Source organism: Portunus trituberculatus, chromosome 12 (assembly GCF_017591435.1).
Source record: "Portunus trituberculatus isolate SZX2019 chromosome 12, ASM1759143v1, whole genome shotgun sequence".
NCBI lineage: Eukaryota > Metazoa > Arthropoda > Malacostraca > Decapoda > Portunidae > Portunus > Portunus trituberculatus.
This window is the reverse complement of record NC_059266.1, coordinates 2,934,034-2,954,858: the sequence shown is the minus strand read 5'-3', so window position 1 is coordinate 2,954,858 and position 20,825 is coordinate 2,934,034. Positions and strand designations below refer to the sequence as shown.

General features: G+C 38.6%; 1 protein-coding gene across 4 annotated transcripts in view; it reads left to right on the top strand.

Moving 5' to 3' along the window:
* LOC123502760 (glutamate receptor 1-like) overlaps positions 1-20,825 on the top strand; it is an 815,513-nt gene that overhangs the window by 62,777 nt on the left and 731,911 nt on the right. The gene's annotated exons all lie outside the window — the stretch shown is intronic.

Below are 20,825 nucleotides of genomic sequence, written 5' to 3'. Positions count from 1 at the left end.
TGACAAAGGGGAAAAAGCCAACGAGGGGAGTCGCAGGTGAGCAGGACAACAGGTGAGCTCGTCCATCACTCCAGTAGAAGGTCAGGTGTCGCGGTCCACACAATAGAATTTAATACCCAGCTTGAGCAGCGCTAGGGGAAGAGATGTGAGGTGATGTGCCAATGACCAATATGTTTTTTATAACTCCGAACATTACCTTTATGATTCTCCTCCTCCTCCTCCTCCTCCTCCTCCTCCTCCTCCTCCTCCTCCTCCTCCTCCTCCTCCTCCTCCTTCACTTATACTGTCCTGTCTCTCTTTCTTGTAGCTAGTTAGAAGTAGTTACCTAACAGCTTTGAAAGAATTGAAAGGTCTGTTGCTGTTTGGCTTTCCTTTGTATTTCTCCTCCTCCTCCTCCTCCTCCTCCTCCTCCTCCTCCTCCTCCTCCTCCTCCTCCTCCTCCTCCTCCTCCTCCTCCTCCTCCTCCTCCTCCTCCTCCTCCCCTTCCATGTACTTTATTTTCCCTATTCCTCCCCTATTTTTTCTTCTTTATCTCCCTTTCCCTTCCCTATCTTTGTTTTCTATCGCCACTTTATCCGATCTCTCTCTCTCTCTCTCTCTCTCTCTCTCTCTCTCTCTCTCTCTCTCTCTCTCTCTCTCTCTCTCTCTCTCTCTCTCTCTCTCTCTCTCTCTCTCTCTCTCTCTCTCTCTCTCTTCCATTCACCAGGCACTTACACATTCAGTGCTGGAAATATACAGTGTGGTTTTTAAGTGAGTCGTTCGCGTTACATCCTGAATAATGTATTGGAGCTAAAGTGCTGCGTTCAGGGTGTTGTGAGCGTCCCCTGTCTGTAGCTGTGTGTGTGTGTGTGTGTGTGTGTGTGTGTGTGTGTGGGTAGATGCTTTTGTATGGATGTGGGCATTTTTAATGTGTGTGTGTGTGTGTGTGTGTGTGTGTGTGTGTGTCTAGGCAGGTACGTTTGAGCATTTGATTTCTGGGTTTGAGACAGTGAATGTGGGGCGTTTCTATTCTGGGTGTGTATCTTGTGTATACGTGGGAAAGCTGAATGAGACATGGTGTGTGTGGCTTTGTTTGAAACTTCTTTGATGTGTGTGTTATTCTCAGTAATTGTTTCATTGGCCTTCCAGGAGACTTTTAGTGTTTTTTTTTTTAGGTTATTTTTTAAGTGATAATTGGAATGTTTTAAGAATGTATTTCACAAGTAATTGTGGGATACCTTTTCTGTTGAGCTGCAACGATATATATATATATATATATATATATATATATATATATATATATATATATATATATATATATATTTTTTTTTTTTTAAACAGAAAGTAATTTTTCAATATTACTCTTACTTTACTAGACTGATACTACAAATAATTGCTTTATTTTTATTTGAATATGACTAGAAATTTAGTTTTAAGTATTTGTAAGTTCTGATAATTTGATTGCTAAGTAACGATTTTTTATTTTTTTTTTATTTTTTTTCTTATACCATGTGGGCTTTTCACGGGAATTTATGGGCTAAAGGGGATACTTTTTGGGTACCCCCTATCTCAAAGCCCACCCGCTAGGAAACCGTTACCCCGAGTGAGAAAGCCCAACCTACACTCGGACCGTGGACAGGATTCGAACCCGTGCGCTTGGAGACCTCTCGGATCCCAAAGCACGCATGGTTCCACTGTACCACGGCGGCCCTTTGAAATACTAATACGATGTTGCAGGTGTACTTCTACCGAAGTGTATTGTACGCTATCGAAAATGTGGGTGTTAGCTGTATTTTTTCACATACTGAGTTGATACTTTAAGGATGTTTGATAATTTTAAGTAGGAAGGAAGTGTTATTTTCATTAGTAAGAGAAAGATTTTTGGATGTCTAAATTTTTTGAAAATATTTTTTGATTATGTTAATTATCTTTTGTGTTTTAAAACAGCTGGGGCTGCATCAAGTGTTCCTTTTAAGCTATTTCGGTCATTAATTTAAAAAAAATAGCTGGATGAAAATATGGTGTATCAAACTTTCTTTTTTCCTTTGATATATGTATATTTCCTTTTGCTTAATTATATCATGGAATTATACGGAAGAAGAAAGATGAAAGAGGTTGTTCCTTTTAGAGATACACAGCGAATGGTACTCTCACCCTTGTTTTGTGCTCACGAAAACAAAATTTAAATGAAAAACAAACATATATAATTTTATATTCATCGCTGTATATTTTTGAAAATATCGTTTCCCTTTTAGCTTAATGAAATAGCACGGTGTATGCTTATATCAAAATGTCGAAAGACACATCTCACTTTGACTTCATTTCCGTCTGGTCAGTTTCAGGTTGTCACTGAGTGCTCTTCTGAATTCCTTTCTATTCTCGAACTTTACTCTCAACGCTTCCATGTCTTATCTTGACAGGCATTAACTAAGGTATTGAACTTTTCAAGTGTGTTCTCAGGATTCTCCTTACAATTTAACAAATATATTAAGGCAATGGGAAATAACGTGCCATAAACATCTTAATTACAACAATGGTCTTCGAAAATAATCTCGGGTTTTAATAGACGAATTTGTATCCCTTCAGTGATTGTTTGAATTGTCACACTAAACATCTCAAGGCTTCGGTTTTTCCCCTGCAGCCTTCCAAACGTCATTCCTCTAGGTATTTCCTACACTGCGTGTGTGACGAAACAGCATCATTACTCATACTGACCTCCATGTAGTTCTTAGTTTGGTTCCTATAGTCTTCTCTTCCGTGATTCCTCTATGGGTTTCTGAAATTACTAACAAGGGATTGAGTAACTAAAGGAGTTCCATTAGTCGTACTGATTTCCATGTGCACCAAGAAGCATCATTAATCTCAGAAAAAATGTGTAACATGAAACTGAGTTAAAAATGTAACTTTGCCGCAAAAAAAGGATCGAATTTATAACATGTTGATCTTAAGATTACCAGTGATTCGGAAGCTAAAATGATACTACTACTACTACTACTACTACTACTACTACTACTACTACTACTACTACTACTACTACTACTACTACTACTACTGATAATAATGATAATAATAATAATAATAATAATAATAATAATAATAGTAATAATAATAAAGAATGCATATATCTATACATATGTCTCCTGTTAACTGCACGAGGGATAAAACTTTACCGCAACAGAGAGAAACGAACTGGCTGATTCCATGATGCTCTTACATATGCATGTCTATAAAACGTAAATGCATGGCCGAGGGAGAGTGAGTGTGGGAGAAAATGGCATAAGTGACAAATGCCCTTGACCGACTCAAAAAGTGAGGTGTGTAGAGGGAGACAGGAATAAATGAATAAGCAGGTGGTGGTTGTGTGTGAGTTTGTTGTTGGATCGCTGTCATGTATGTGTTGCTATAGTTTATTGCTGTTATCGTATTTATTGATATTGTTGTAGTTGTATAGAGGATAAAGAAACTATGATAGGAAATAGAGAGAGAGAGAGAGAGAGAGAGAGAGAGAGAGAGAGAGAGAGAGAGAGAGAACAAAATAAACACACCTGCACTTTAGTATAACATTATAATTGCTTGAAGGTTTCGAGCTCAAGGGAGTTAAAACACGTCTGCGCCACGTTATTTTTTTGCTCCCTGTGTGGTGTTTTTTCTACTGGCGGGAGTGGCTGACGAAGGAGAGCACTGAAGGTCCTCCGCCCGCGGCCCGTCAAGTCACCGAGATGTAAAACAAATAGAGGGTTTTATTTTATTACCTTTGTTTTCCTCCGTCGGAATTTCTCTTTTCTTTTTCTCTCAGCTTTGTGCTCTGTCTGTGCGTTTGGCTGTTTTTAGTCTGTCTGTCTTTTTTTTTTTTCTTTCTTTCTCTCTGTCTATCTGTCTGTCTGTCTGTCTGTCTGTCTGTCTTTCTGCCTGTCTATCTGTCTGTCTACTTTTGTCTGTCCCTATTACTCTGTCTCAATCTCTCTCTCTCTCTCTCTCTCTCTCTCTCTCTCTCTCTCTCTCTCTCTCTCTCTCTCTCTCTCTCTCTCTCTCTCTCTCTCTCTCTCTCTCTCTCTCTCTCTCTCTCTCTCTCATGTCATTTCAATACTTCGTGTATCGTGTTTTTAAACTTCACTTTAATTAATGTTCTTTGTACTCTACTTATTTTTATTATTATTTTGTTAATTCCGGTCGTGCGTGCGTGCATGCGTACGCTCACGCACCCTAACAGCCACTGATAGGATTGCTTGTCTGTTCATTGAATTTATAATGTGTAATTTATAATGTATTTATTTGTGGTGACGCCTCGCACTTCAGCTCTGTCAATTTGAATCTTGGCCGCTGCTGATTGTTCTGTCGGAAATGGTTAAATTAATGTTGCCGGCAGACTGACGGACGGACAGACGGACATGCCTTCACACACAAGTGGAAGGGACAAAAATCATGGAGGCGTATTTACCTACTGCTACGTTAAAATTAATAGTTAACTGAATGGTAATGTAGTATGTAACAAGCAGACACACATACAGACGGACAAACCTAATATGAACATGCAAATGGTGAGGACAAAATCATGAAGGAATGTTTTTATTTTCAACTGACACGTTAAACAAAGAATAAAAAGAGTAAAATATTAATGCAATACGTAAACGCTAGACAGACAAACATGCATAGACCTGTCATGAAGGAAAAATAAGTCTTTGAACGATAATGTAGTATATGAAAAGTAGGCAGACGAGCAAACGGACAACGAGATATACGTACAAGTGGTTTTGACGAAATGTTGAAGACACACTTATGTAAACAGTTTCTACATTAAAGACAACAAAAAAAGGAATGGTGAATGGTTTTGGAATATGTAACAGGCAGACAAGCAGATAGGCAGAGAGACACACTATACACACATATACTACAACTGGTTAGCACAAAATTCGTGAAGATATATTTATGTTTGTCAAGTGCCACATGAAATATAAATACAAATCCTGTGAATGTAATGGCGCAATATAACAAACAGATTGCCAGACCGATATACATACAAGTTAATTGTTACAAGATTATGTAAGAATATTTACCAGTTCCAACATTAATTAAAAAATCAGTGAATGATACTGGAATATGGAATAGGTAGACAGACAGATACACGGACAAACATCAATGTAAACGTAAGAAGATGTGAGAATACTGCAATTTATTTAGATCATCAATATAATGAAAGAAAATAAATACATACAAACGGAGAGACCGAGAGACATTGATAGAAAGGTTAAAGAAGACAAAATTATGAGAACTTAAAATGTAAGTGAGAATGTTAAATGGAAATGTAATAGACAGCTAGACATATAGAAAGGCAGCAAGACTGACTGTTCTTCGAGGAAATGTTGCTGCATGATGGACAGACGGACACTTGAGAGACGTACCCAGACAAATGTAAAATAGCAAAATGTAGGACTTATTAATCAGTCACTGCAGTAAATTAGATGTTAGGGAGAATGCTTAAAGGAAATGTAGCTGACAGATATATTGACAGACGTACAGACAGGCAAGGGAAGGCAGAAGAAGAAAAAAAATATCACAACAGAAATACAACAAAGTGAAAAAAAGGAAAATAAATGTAAATGAACTATCTTGTGAAAAAAATATCATTGAAAGACAATACACACGCAAAAATAGATGACGTAGAAAGAAAACCGATAGACAAAACAAAATGTAAATAAAAAGATGTTAAAATGTACTGTGTGTTTAACTTAGGGCATATAGAAAGACGAAACCCATACATTGAAACACAAACATATACACATTAACGACTAAAATGAATATATAGAAAATATTCATGGAAACTATTCTAAAGGTTTATACTAAGAAAAAAAAAATAAATAAATGAAGAAGACAAGACTATTTAAAAAAAAAAATCTATAGACATACATAGGGCCGAAAAATACGAGACATGTCCTAAATTACACACACACACACACACACACACACACACACACACACACACACACACACACACACACACACACACACACACACACACACACACACACACCAACAGATATATATGTAACCAAGGACACACAGACACTCAAGAACACAGGCATACACGGACACAAACGCCACAGGAATCGACACCTTCGGACACTGACACCTCACGAACATGTACACTCGTGGATCAAACAACCACGGACTCCAAGTGGTAGAAAGTCCCACGTACTCTAGCCACGGACACGGCGGACATCACGGTCACCAAGTTTTGCGGGGAATGCGAATAAAACAGCAGAGTAACAACTACCGAGAAGAGGAAGAGAAGGAAGAGCAGGAGGAGAAAGAGGAAGAGGAGGAGGAGACACAGAGAAGCTTGGGACGAGAAGGAAACGACATGGGACTCCACATTGCTGAACGACGAGCAACATAAACAAAGCAATACGACCGACACACACCGCTGGGGAAGGACTGTGTGTGTGTGTGTGTGTGTGTGTGTGTGTGTGTGTGTGTGTGTTCAGGACGCTAACTTCATGTACATGCTATTTTTTCCACCAGTCCTTTAATCCTGAAAAAAAATAAATGTAGCTACGAAGTGAGTGTTTGTTCCAATACTTTTTTTTCAGTGTTTTCTTGCACGTGTAGCGTTTGCCATTGTTCTGCAGTTGTGTTGCATAATGTTTGGATGTAGTTCTTTTAATGATGAACACAATAAGATTTTTTTTTTCTGGGATATGAAATACACACACACACACACACACACACACACACACACACACACACACACACACACACACACACACACACACACACACACACACACACACACACACACACTGGAAACAAAGGAAAGTGACACCCCTCTCTTAATACCGTGTTTCTCATTGCTTCTCTTTATGAATACTAAGAATGAACGTGTTTATCATTCAAGTGTGAAAATTAAATCTACTCGAGTATATATTTCCTTTATTTTTTGCCCTAGCTTTAACCATTCCTGAAACAGCAAAATTTCATCACTGAATTATATACTGTAAAAAATATGATTAGTAGAAATTTAAAGGTGTCATTTTTAAGTAAATATAGGAAATGGTATCTGCAACACACAACACGCACCAGATAGGACAGTGTGTGTTGCTGGAACTGCCTTTAAGATAAGTCCTGACTCTCTCTCTCTCTCTCTCTCTCTCTCTCTCTCTCTCTCTCTCTCTCTCTCTCTCTCTCTCTCTCTCGTTAGATTTCGACTTATTCGACTTACTTTAAACTTACGAGCAGTTGTGAGTTTCAGGCCATAGGTAGGATGTGTGTGGTCGACATTTCCATCTCTCTCTCTCTCTCTCTCTCTCTCTCTCTCTCTCTCTCTCTCTCTCCGGGAATAAGACTTAGGTACATATATATTGTAACTCGACGGGCCGGCAGCTTTAGGGGAACAACAAACACTCAGCAAGCTTGGCGGGCAACCAGATTCCTTTTTCCCAAAGTTTTGCCATTACCGACCTTACGCCGAGACGGGCCGAATGGGAACGCTGATGGAGCTACCCAACTCTACTTTCTCTCTCTCTCTCTCTCTCTCTCTCTCTCTCTCTCTCTCTCTCTCTCTCTCTCTCTCTCTCTCTCTCTCTCTCTCTCTCCTTGTGCTATCCTCTTACTGCATTTTGTTTTGCTTCACTTTCTTTTACCTCATGCTCCCTTTCCTCTTCCTCGGTCAAGGCTGCAAATTTATTTTTTTTCTCTCCGGGAATCAATCCTGCCGTGAAAATCGAGTACTGCAACAATTGTTATATACTCGTGTGTGTATGTTTTCCCTCGCCTTGCCACATCTTTCTTCTGCGGTTGATGGTTCCTACCTTGGTCTCTCTCTCTCTCTCTCTCTCTCTCTCTCTCTCTCTCTCTCTCTCTCTCTCTCTCTCTCTCTCTGATTATTGCATTTTCCGATATTTTTTTTTTACTAAGTGTATGTTAGTATGACTCAACACATTGATCATTTGAAAAGTCGTATAATGTAAGGACAAAAACAATGGAAAGTGTGAATAAAGTTAGGAAAATTATTGTGTGTGGTGAGAATCTTATAAGCAAAGCGAAGTTGGAATAGGAAAATTCACTTTTGAGGAGGATATTTATAGAGACATAAGAGTAGGGTTTGAAATGTTTGGAAGATAAAAAAAATGCTACAAGTTCCTTAGACACAAGCATTCGAGGATATAAATGTTGGAGATTGGAAAGCTATACAGCAAGATTCTTCGTTAGTTACGTTAGGCTGCTTATGGAGTCATAAAAGAAAGGCGATGACAGGATATAACAATCTATCAATATATCTTACCATATGATAGAAAAATAAATGCTACAAGTGAAGTATTGTAAAAATCAAAGGGTGTTTTTAGAAATATGTTTAGTAAGGTTAGAAAGAATGGAGCACGAGAGGATTGAATAAGAATGGCGACATCAAGATACGTACAGACAACCAGAACGGAGAGACGGAAGGGCAGAAGGATGAGAGGAGACGAGGAACGTGCAAGGGAGGCGGGATAACACACGAAAATCACCACTAAATAATCGGATGTGCCCGAACGAGGTGTCCCAAGCCCGCCAATCCTCTGCCAATGGGTGCACACGATTCCCTCCCTTCGGACGGCTCACCTTTAGGTCCGTAATGCCCAGCTCGTTTGTCACGGGGCAGTGGCGACAACAAGGCCAGTTCGTCGCCGCCGCTGCCATTATTCGGGGCTCCTGGTGATGTGGTTCTCTGGGTCAGGCGCCGAATTCACCTCGCTTCTCTATATCCCTCAGCTAACTCCTAATTTTATTCCATGTTGATGTGTCCTTCATTCTCTCTCTCTCTCTCTCTCTCTCTCTCTCTCTCTCTCTCTCTCTCTCTCTCTCTCTCTGGTTTCCGTGGTCCTAACTTTACCAATTTGTATTTTTTTGCATCTGTTTTGTGTCTCTGTCTTTTTGCTTGTGCGTTTCTGGGTTTTTGTTGTGATTATTTGTTGATTTATGTTTGTTTTTCTGCTTATTTTTGCGTCTATATTTTTATTCGTTTGATTGCTGACATTAATTTGTGTTTCAATGTTTGCATACGTGTGCCTATTATTCTGGCTGTGTGCTTGTCTAATTGCCTCTCTCTCTCTCTCTCTCTCTCTCTCTCTCTCTCTCTCTCTCTCTCTCTCTCTCTCTCTCTCTCTCTCTGACCTTCACCTTTGCCCACAGGTTGCCAATCAGCCCGCCAGGTGTCACAGGTTAATGGGTAGTACGTTTCACCTGCTTCAAAACAATTCCATATATTTTTTTTCTATTATTCCATCATAATTGGCGATTTTAATATCCATTTGAATTCATTAAATGGGCAGGCAGCTTTTACATGGCGCATTTACGACTTAAAATATAATATGCCATTAGGACCAATATTAGTCACTAGTTTTTCATGTTGCCCCGTGGAACTGAAGCTAATATTGCGTTTATTGACATTTTTTATATCCAATATTCCGGCGAACGAACGAACGAGTGGACGAACACAGTAATGCATACATACACAAACGCCTGCGCACACACACACACACACACACACACACACACACACACACACACACACACACACACACACACACACACACACACACGAGCGGAAATAATTACGCACACATAGAGAAACCAACATTCTCTCTCTCTCTCTCTCTCTCTCTCTCTCTCTCTCTCTCTCTCTCTCTCTCTCTCTCTCTCTCTCTCTCTCATGCACTCGCCTTTCAAATCTGTGTACTTATATTTTCTTTGGATTACAACCTCGCAAAGCTTATATTTGGTGCATGTCGTGCGAGGTTTATCACCCTTAGCTTGCCATAATGAGAGGTAACCAGCGCGGCCAGAGATGCGCGGATTTCTTGTATATATAATTTTTTTTTTCATTTTGTTCCTAATGAAGCGTGATTCAAGAGTGCATTTTCTCCTCATTTTTTATGTTGGGACGGTGTTGGAATTCTTTTAATTTATCGTGATTGAGGTGCATCCCTGTAACATTTCTACCCATGATTTATTAATTTTTATTCGTGGTGAAGCAGCACGTTACATATATGCATTTTCCAGTGTCCTAACGTGCTTCCAATATTGTAAAAAGTGTGAAAAAAATTATCATGAATGCATTGAGATACGTATATTTTCTCAATTTATTTATTTATTTAGGTGATCTTATTTGGTGGCATTCAGACAGGTACTATGTGATTCAGTGAATGTCTTCCTTATCCGTGATGGAGACTCCTGATGTTTCTTCTTTAAGTGTAATAAAATCATTAATCTTAAAACTTACGGATATTTCTTTTTTGCTTTCAATACAGAATCCAATGGGTTTTTTTTTTGTTTTACTTTTTTTTTTTTCTATACGCCATGGAATCCAGGCGAGAAAAAAATAATATTCCATTCCCACCAAGAAAAAAAAAAGTAAAGCTACCTTATAAAGAATGTTGATCCTCTTTGAAATACGTAAAGGATCATTTCATTGGATCGAAGTACGTAAAATTCCATTACCATATTTATATTTTTTTAGTATTCACCTAAGCTCTCCTACTTTCAATCAATTCTTTTTTATGTATTTTTTTTATACTGATAACCTGAAACTACTACTTAGGGTCACCTCAATTTTTATTTACGTGGACTTGGCAGTGAACCCTTAGTTCACCTGGACGCCCCTAACTAGTAAAGAAAGGTGGCTCTTACTTCCCCTGCTCACCTGTTGCACATCACGGGGCAGAGGAACACCTGTACTGAGGGAAACATTTGCTGATCGGTGGTTATTTCATGATTGTATCCTTCCGTGGCCACAAACACGTAAATTAAATGTTTCTTTATTTGCTCACATTCAGCCATACGTTTAGCTGTGCAGCGAAGTGATGCCCGAATACTCTTCGTAAACACTGAGGATTAATAGTGACTGGTGGCGGTCAGTTTCATAGTGTTTTTTTTTTTTCTTATGCGAGTTGGTAGGAGTTCGACCAATGCACACAAAGAAATAGTAATAGTAGTAGTAGTAGTAGTAGCAATGGTAATAATAGTAGTTGTAGTAGTTGATGTTGTTGTTATTATTTTCGTTGTAACCATAACCATAACAGTAACACCATCAGAAAATACAAATTGTAGTAGTAGAAGTAATAACCATAACTGTATGCATAACAGTACTACCATCATAGAAAACAAATGTGAAGAGAAACAAGAAAACAGGAAAAGGAAATTGAAAATGAAAAAAAAAAGGAGGAGGAAAAGAAACCAAGCAAGATGGTTAAAACTAGGGTATTAGTATGTAACATTGTCCTATTTTGCCTATATGGAAAAGATACAAACTGGGGACATTATAGTTAGTACATCTCATCATTCAATCTCCTTGTTTATCCCATGTTGTACTTGACTGGATAAAAAAAAATATATGATGCTATTTTGCCTCTTCAGTAAAAAAAAAACCTTAACTAAATAAAACAGACGAAAATATAGACAAATTAATTAACTACATCGCGTTATCCTTTTTTTTCTCATACAAATATCCAACTGTGTACAATTCCATATCTTTCCTGTACATTTTTTTTTACGTGTCGAAGCTGCGATGAGATACAGAGAAGTGAAGGACGAGGGTGCAATCAGTTGAAATATAGTCCTGGAAATTGTTGCTCCATAATCCACTTTATTACTCCAATACTCCTTCATAGGTAAATCTTTTCCCAGTTTGTATGATTGACGGGATGAAGGGGGATCAGTCGATTGGGTCTGGAATTGCATGCACGTGAAGGACTTTTGGCTTTCAGTGTCATTCGCTGGATGAAAATGTAATAGTAGCAGTAGTAGTAGTAGTAGTAATTGTAGCAGTAGTAGTAGTAAAAAAAAGTATAACTAATGCCATCAGAAAAAAAAAGAAAAAAAAAGAAGAAAGGAAAGTAGGAACATGATAGTAAGGTCGGAAACGAAAAAAAAGAGATGAAAACAAAGAGGAGAAAAGAAATAATACCCGTAGTAAATAAACCTATCCTAGACTTTCCATCTTGGCCTGTTACTCTCACGGACAGTGCCTCTCAATAAACACAGAAGGGCCACTAATTCTCCCAGGAGGTGCTACTTCAGAGAGAGAGAGAGAGAGAGAGAGAGAGAGAGAGAGAGAGATGAAAAGGAAAAATTCAAGATTGTTATCCACATTCTCTTTTTTTTTTACATCACAGGAGGAATGCTTTTCGTGAGAACGACTGCCAATGTAGAGAAGAAAAATAATATTTATTCCTGTACGAGTATCGGCGTTCCTTTCATGACACGTAGGTTAGGGAAAAGGTTCGTATGCCATCAATATATCGTGCATTTCACCGTAAAGGAAAACCAGGAAGCTAGAATGAGGAATAACTGGCAAAATCGCTGACAACACACACACACACACACACACACACACACACACACACACACACACACACACACACACACACACACACACACACACACACACACGATTCTTCACGTTAGTATAGCCACAGCAAAGTCCCAAGACAAGCAGTAACAGCCCTTATCTCCCCGGCACACAAGGGTAATTCTGCGGAGGCGAGGTGGAGAGGCAGTAATTTCGTGTTACCTTGTGTCTACCTGTGCTTTTGGGGCCCCACGCTTTTCTTTTTCCTGTCTTCTTACACCGCTGCACAGACCTACAACTCAAGTCAAAAAGGAAAAAAAATGTGTATGTTGGGAGGGAAAACAATGTGTGTGTGTGTGTGTGTGTGTGTGTGTGTGTGTGTGTGTGTGTGTGTGTGTGTGTGTGTGTGTGTGTGTTGGGGTATGTTAAAGTTTATTTTGTTGAGTATTGTGTTTATTTTGAGTGCTTATGTGATTTAGCTGACTTTGTTGCAGTATTTCTTTTTGTCTGTCTGTGTGTGTGTGTGTGTGTGTGTGTGTGTGTGTGTGTGTGTGTGTGTGTGTCAAATAATATATCAGTAATGTTGTTTTCCTTATTACCTTCCTCGCCTGACTCCATACCTTTGTCTGTTTTCCGAGATGTCTCTTTACTGTGCCTATTGTTGCACTGATTCCTTTCACCTTTCCATTAGCAAGCCACTCACATCACTTTCTCTCTCTTCGACGTAAAATTCATCTCGATAACTCGATCTCATTAGCTTCTTAAACGTAATTCTTTCCTACTTTCACCCAATTTCTGACTCTTTTCTTCTCGGTTATTGAAACATTACCTTACATCTTCCTGCAACTTGGGAGCTTCTTTTTCTTTTCTCTAAAACCTTCATTATTAAAAGTTTAGCTTTTGAAACCACGCTCTCTCTCTCTCTCTCTCTCTCTCTCTCTCTCTCTCTCTCTCTCTCTCTCTCTCTCTCTCTCTCTCTCTCTCTCTCTCTCTCTCTCTCTCTCTCTCTCTCTCTCTCTCGCACTTACCTTCTCGACCATGTTCTGCCGTTGTAAAAGTTTAATCCTCCAGCTGTGGAATCCTAATTTTGTTTCGATTGTATTCTCACCACTTTTACGCAAGTCATTTGTTTTTAGGTCACGTAGTGGAAGAGCTGCGACCAGGCCCCGGTGGGATTGTTGGTGGTGATCACGAAGGAGGAGCACGAGGACAGAGTGAGGGAGGGAGGGAAGGAGGGAGGGATAAAAAGATAAAGAAGAAAGAGAGAGGAAAAATGTACTTGGCGGTGGTGGAGGAATAGATGCGAGGAAGAATTAAGGAGGTGTATAAACATGAGTAAAAATTTAGTAAGAGGGAGGTTACTTAGGAGAAGGACTAGTGGAAATGAATGGAGGAGGAAAAGAAGCAGGAAAGGCAAAATGAAAAGATGGAGAAAAGGCAAGAAAACTGGCTTGATGAGATAGAAGGCGGATGAATACACGGAAAAATTAAGATCAACAGTAAAAATAATGTTAAAAGAATTTGGTAGTACTGCAAAAGAGGATGAAGGCGAGAAATGAGGGAAACATAACAAAAAGGAAAAGAGTAAGAAGAGTTGGTGGAGGCGAAGAAAAAGCAAATTTCTCCAAAAGTTATTTAGATGGAGAAGACAAACACAGGAAATAATAAATAATATATATGAATATAAGAATAAAAAAAAAATGGATGTAGTTAAATAGATGAGAAAGGCAACAAAATTAGTAAGACTGGGAATAAAAGATCTCTGTGAGAATATGGAAAATTAATATAAAGTTGAAGAGAAGAAAATGGAAAGACGAATAAAAACATATAAACAGAATAAAATAACTTCTAAATGTAAAATGGATAGGTACATATAAATATTGAATGAAAAGCAAATAAGATTAAACAATAGGGATTAGAATATTGAGAAAATAGGAATCGAAGGCGAAAAGGATTATGGAATAGAGAAAATATTAAAATAATAAAGAAGGACGAAAATTAAAAAGAAAGTCTTTGTATTGGAATAGAGATGATGAAGAAGCCCTTAAAATATTTTTGAGAATATAACACTGCAAATGTATTAAAAATGAATGAATAGTAAAACAATTACATTAGCATAACCTCTAAAAGAATACATTCGTTAACTGAAATATGAAAAAGAGAAAAAAAGTAATGCAAGAAATTAAATATATGGCTAATCTGATACAAACAAATACGAAGAGATCAGAGACAAAAATGGAATTAAAGAAACAATATATTGGAACTTGAAGAGGTACACATAAAACTACCGAGAGAGAGAGAGAGAGAGAGAGAGAGAGAGAGAGAGAGAGAGAGAGAGAGAGTACAAAAAAAGTGTGATTTAGGCAGATCAAAGAATCCAGTGGAAATAAACTTTGGAATGCTGTTTACAGATGAAAAGTTTGTGAAAAGTTATCTTACCAAACGTGAAGATTTTTTTTTCGTGTGAAACTTTGTGGCAGGTGAATATTTGACTCTCACCTTCCTTTAATACTTGTGGGTCTGTAGGGGAAGCGTGCACTGGCGTTTGTGGGCAAGTGGCATTACAATTTCAAGCTGACATTCTTTCCTTGAAATTTTTATGTGTTGTTGTACAGCTTTGGTTTTGTGTTTATTTGTGTTCTGTGGTTTCCGTAGGTCTTTCTCTTGTCTGTTTTCTTGTCTCGGTTTGATGTATAGTTAGTTTAACACATTTATTCGTTTATTCATTTATTTTATATTTTGCCTCTTAAATATTTTGTGGTTTCTTTTTTTTTCTTATATTTATGTTATGTTTTTTTGTGGTTCCATTTCGTTTATCTATATAGGTTTCTTTTTTTTACCGTTTTGTTTTATTTTGTTTGATTGTGAAAGCTTAGATTGTTTTGTCTCTACCAGTTCAAATTTTCATGGTGTTTTTTTTTTTCTTTTCTAGAAATACTCCAGTGTCGATGTGTTGTGCGCTGCTCGTTGTGTGTGGAAATTTGTGTCTCTGTTTGATTCCAAGATGTTATTGTGTTGTTCAATGAAACACGTTTCTATTTATCGTTGTTCGTATGAGTTTCGTACATCGTGATTGTCAATTGTTTTTCCTCAATCAATATATTTTTTTCTTAATATTATCATCTGTTCGTGTTTTTTTTTGTGTATGTGTGTCTGTTTTTGAATTATTTCTAATGATAATGTGATATATATATATATATATATATATATATATATATATATATATATATATATATATATATATATATATATATATATATATATATATATATATATATAATACATAGAGTGCATAAGGTTAATTTTATATTCACCGTAGGAAAAAAATACATATATATATATATATATATATATATATATATATATATATATATATATATATATATATATATATATATATATATATATATATATATATATATATATATATATATATATATATATATATATATATATATAACATACAACAGGATCGAATTAATCGTTGACGCATACACTGAAGACAATGGAAATATTTCACTGGATATGATGGTAATAGAATAACGAATCCCACACTCACATAACACAAATATAATCAACCACGTAAATAATATTTTTTTATTTTATTCTTTAACAACAGTGTCTATCTTTATCATTGAAATATGAAGGTACGTATGTCCCAACATACATATGTGTAAAGATATTAAAGCTAGTGTCCTCTTTAACATCAATGTAAATCTTGCAATCTTTCAAATCTGCAGGTATATCAGTAACGCCCCAGCACCATCACCACGCAGGTGTGTACACAGGTGCTCTATCACGGTAATCAGTGCTGCGTTTCTCTCAAGAATTACGAATATCCCTCCTCCCAATTTGCGCCTTTCACGAATTGTAACTTAAAAAAAAAAAAAAAATGGATCGAAAGGGAAAAAATGATTCCGAGAATAGCGCAGCGTGCCGCTAACAAAAAGTATTTGGTGCACCATTAACGAAAAAAAAGTAAAATAGTAATGATAAAACAAAAGCAAAATAAAAAAAGAAAACATAAAAAAGAAAACACTGAAGCTGAAAATGGAACAAGACGAGGAGAGAACGTCACACACACACACACACACACACACACACACACACACACACACACACACACACACACACACACACACACACACACACACACACACACACACACACACACACACACACACACACATCTGGCCACGACAAAACGCACACAAAAAAAGGATGAATTCTCCACCAGTTAAAATTGTCGAATGCTTCTGTGCCGCCAGTGTAAGCTTGGAAAGGAAGGGAGAGAGGGAAGAAGAAAGCTAGGGCTGGAGGGGAAAGAAATAGGGTTAGGAAGGGATGAAAAAAAAAAAAGAGAGAGAGAGAGAGAGAGAGAGAGAGAGAGAGAGAGAGAGAAATAGCTTGTATGATAAAAGAAAAATGTATCGGAAGTAAACTCGAGGGAAGAAAATGAAAAGGAGAGGAGAGAAATACACAGCAATGGAAAGAAGGACACCAGAAAGGAACATGAGTGGGCGCGAGATGAGATGAGAAAAAAAAGTCACAGCAATTCAAAATAGGAATGAGATGAGAAGGGAAAATGAGATGAGAAGAGAACGCATGGGAGAAAAAGTAGTGAAACTGAGAGGAGGGAAAGGACCGGGAGAGAGAGAGAGAGAGAGAGAGAGAGAGAGAGAGAGAGAGAGAGAGAAAGAAGGAACCCGGAGTGAGAGTCGTAAGTTCAATTATTGCCTGTAAGTAGTTTTTGAGGCAGTAGCTATCGACAGCGCTGACTGCCTGTCGAACTGTCGCGCCAAACTTGGTCAGAAGCGAGAGCCACCCTTTTTTGGGAAGCCGCGCTGTGTGTGTGTGTGTGTGTGTGTGTGTGTGTGTGTGTGTGTGTGTGTGTGTGTGTGTGTGTGTGTGTGTGTGGCGGTTCACTGAGACCTCCACTGTAGTATGTTTGATATTTGGTCACCGGTTAGTTATTTATATGTTTTATGTTGTTTTTTTCATTATACAAGAAAACAGTCTTCTTTTCTTCAATACTCGTACTAACATTCTCTCTCTCTCTCTCTCTCTCTCTCTCTCTCTCTCTCTCTCTCTCTCTCTCTCTCTCTCTCTCTCTCTCTCTCTCTCTCTCTCTCTCATAGCATCATCATCATTTTCACATCATCTTATGTTTGTTTATGGCCATCAACTGCTGCCCACTCTTCCCTTTCGCCCTTTCGTTGACTGTCCAAAACCTCTCCCCTTCTTTCCCCTCCCTTTCCCATCCCATCAACCTCTATCCCCCTCTCATCCCCATCCACGTCTCCCCACCAATGTATCCTCTACCATTCTTTTTCCCCTTTGATCGCCTCCCCATCTCTTATCATTCTGTCGGGAGGAGGCGGACATGAAGTAGAGTGTTGTCTGCCAAATGGACCACGACCAGGCAACGAAGAGTAAAAAGATGTGGTGTTTTTTCTTAAGTTAGTTATGAAATGTGTTGCAGGAAGGATTGTATGGTTATTCAATCCAGCGGTGGGTATTTTTCTTGTTCATGACTATTAGTTGAATTCTAAAAGAGATGTATTAAAAAGGAGATTGATGTAGGAAGGATGTTATTGCGGGAAATGAATGTATGTATGTATGTATGTATGTTTGTGTGTATGCATATATGGATGGGTATGTATATATGTACGTTTGTGAGTTTGCTATCATGTTGAAGTAGAATTGAAGTTAAAAATAAGGAGTAAATGAATAAATAAGAGTAGATGTGATAGCAAGAAGAAATTAATACACAATGAATGTTATTGTTTGATATATATGTATGTATGTATGTATGTATGTATGTATGTATGTATGTATGTATGTATGTAAGTGCTTGTTTTGTCACGTTTGCGTAAAGTGAAGTACGAAAAAAAAAACCAAACGTCCAGTAATGAAACACAAACGAACAAATACAATAATGAAGAGAGAGAGAGAGAGAGAGAGAGAGAGAGAGAGAGAGAGAGAGAGAGAGAGAGAGAGAAAAAAAAAAATAAAACACCACTACTCCATTTCACATCCCAGGCCAGCCGGCGAGCGAACAATAGCAACACATAGAGCATAAAAAAGACACCAAATAAATAAGTCACAAAAAACAGGAGGAAAACTATTATCCCTCAATCATCGGGGAGGGAAGGCACGGAGGCAGCGCTGGCGAACTACTGCAGAGGACAATAACCCTCACGGCGCCCCACAGTAAAGCCGCAGAGGGCGCTGAAGGAGGTTTACAGGCCTGCCCACCTCCCCCTCTGAGGACGCTAATGCTGGAGGCGGTCAAGGGGGCTCTGTAGTATTCTCTCTGGTTCCTCAGTAAGTAGTGGTAGTGCCTCTCTTTCTCTTCCTCTTTATCCTCCTCCTCCTCCTCCTCCTCCAGTTCCTCCTCCTTCTCTTCTTCTTGGTCCGCCTCTGTCCTTCCTTTTCCTGTTGTTCTATAGGGATGATTATTTCAAAAGAGTCGGGTGCTGCTTCTCTCTCTCTCTCTCTCTCTCTCTCTCTCTCTCTCTCTCTCTCTCTCTCTCTCTCTCTCTCTCTCTCTCTCTCTCTCTCTCTCTCTCTCTCTCTCTCTCTCTCTCTCTCTCTCTCTCCCCTGCGTTCGCACAAGGCAAGACACAAACTTTCACGCACCCAAGTCTGCCTGATTGGAGTTCTCGGGATCTATTCTCCAGGGCGTTCTCCATGATTTGTCAGATTCGAGGAGCTCTCTGTTTATTGCTCCTGCTTTGGTGGCGAGCTGGGAAAGAGGGTGATTGCCTGGAGATAGATAATGACATGGTGTTAAGTTGTATTGGATATATTAAAGCAGTGAGTGATCTATTGTTGGTGTGAAGTGTAATGCGTGACTTTTTATGGCATTAAGATTTGCGTGGTTTGAATAGTATAAGAAATTACTCTACCGGATGTCGTTTCTCTGTCTCTTGGTTTTGTCTGTCTCTTTCCCTCTCACTCTGTCTAGCGCATCAGAATGGAGTTTGAAAGTTTATGGGAGTAGTATATTTTCGACGAGTTGTGAGGACGTGTGTGTGTGTGTGTGTGTGTGCGCGTGTGTGTGTGTCTGTCTGTCTGTTTGAGTATGTCTGTTACTCTGTGTCCCGACTTAAAGAGATAGAGAGAAAAAAAAAGGAGGAAAAAAAAAAAGATGAAACAAAACTTAGGGAGCAAGTGAGAGGAAGGGAAAAATACTCCTAACTTGTCAACGGGCTTTGGAGTGATGAGATGAGATGAGATGTTAGACAGACCGTGAATAACCCATGTCATCCTCCCCTCTCCCTCCTCTTCCACTCTCCTCGCTCCTCACGCCTCCATCCCCTGCATCTCTTTCTTCATTCCCTCTCTCCATCCTGCGTCTACTTCTCTGCGTTGTAATTTAACGTAATCTCTTTGTAATTTCTTCTGGCTGTTTCTCGTATAATAGTGTTTCGCCATGTTAGTCTGTTTGGCTTTATCATGTTTCTCCTCTCTCTCTCTCTCTCTCTCTCTCTCTCTCTCTCTCTCTCTCTCTCTCTCTCTCTCTCTCTCTCTCTCTCTCTCTCTCTCTCTCTCTCTCTTTCTTCTTTACCTCTTTATATCACCTTCTCATTCAACCTTTCATATCGCCACCATTTACTACACAATCAAACACACCTATACATCCAAGGTGACACGTGGCAGCCCTCACCCCTGACACTAGTAGTAACCCGTGTCTCGTCTCGTCAACACACCCATCACCACTGTCCATACCCTTCACTTACACACGTCACCAATGTATTCCTGGCCCCATCCCTCCCTCACGCTGGCCCATGTACATCGCTAACCGTGTCCTGTTCCTATAACTTTCCATGTTGTAGATATGAATGTATGTGCGTGTGTTTGGGGTGAGGTTGGGTTAGGTGGTAGTGAAGGGCTGTCATTCTCAGTCGATTCCAGTGCTCTCTCTCTCTCTCTCTCTCTCTCTCTCTCTCTCTCTCTCTCTCTCTCTCTCTCTCTCTCTCTCTCTCTCTCTCTCTCTCTCTCTCTCTCTCTCTCTTGATTCACGGTCATAGCTCATCTGTTCTGTGTCTATTCATGTTGCTTCTAGTCTTTCCCTTTGTTCCATTTCCTCGCTCTTCTACATGGCTTAATGAATCCTTACCTACGTTACACCTTCATATAGTGATTTTATTTTTAGCGCTTCTGTTTATTGTTTTTTTTATTACAATGGGTGTTGATTCTTAATTTTGTGATCCTTTTTTCTTTCTAAGCATTTTTTAGTTTGTTTTTCTATTTTTTTTTTTCTAATGTCAAATTTGGAGCTAATATATTAAAGAAATGTCGAAATTTCTCTGTCTCTGTCTTTCTCTCTCTCTCTCTCTCTCTCTCTCTCTCTCTCTCTCTCTCTCTCTCTCTCTCTCTCTCTCTCTCTCTCTCTCTCTCTCTCTCTCTCTCTCTCTCTCTCTCTCTCTCAATTTGTATTTCTATTTATTATTTCAAAGGTGTTTTCTGCATTTTTAAAATATTTTCTTTAAATTCAATTATTCTTTTCTTTTTGAGG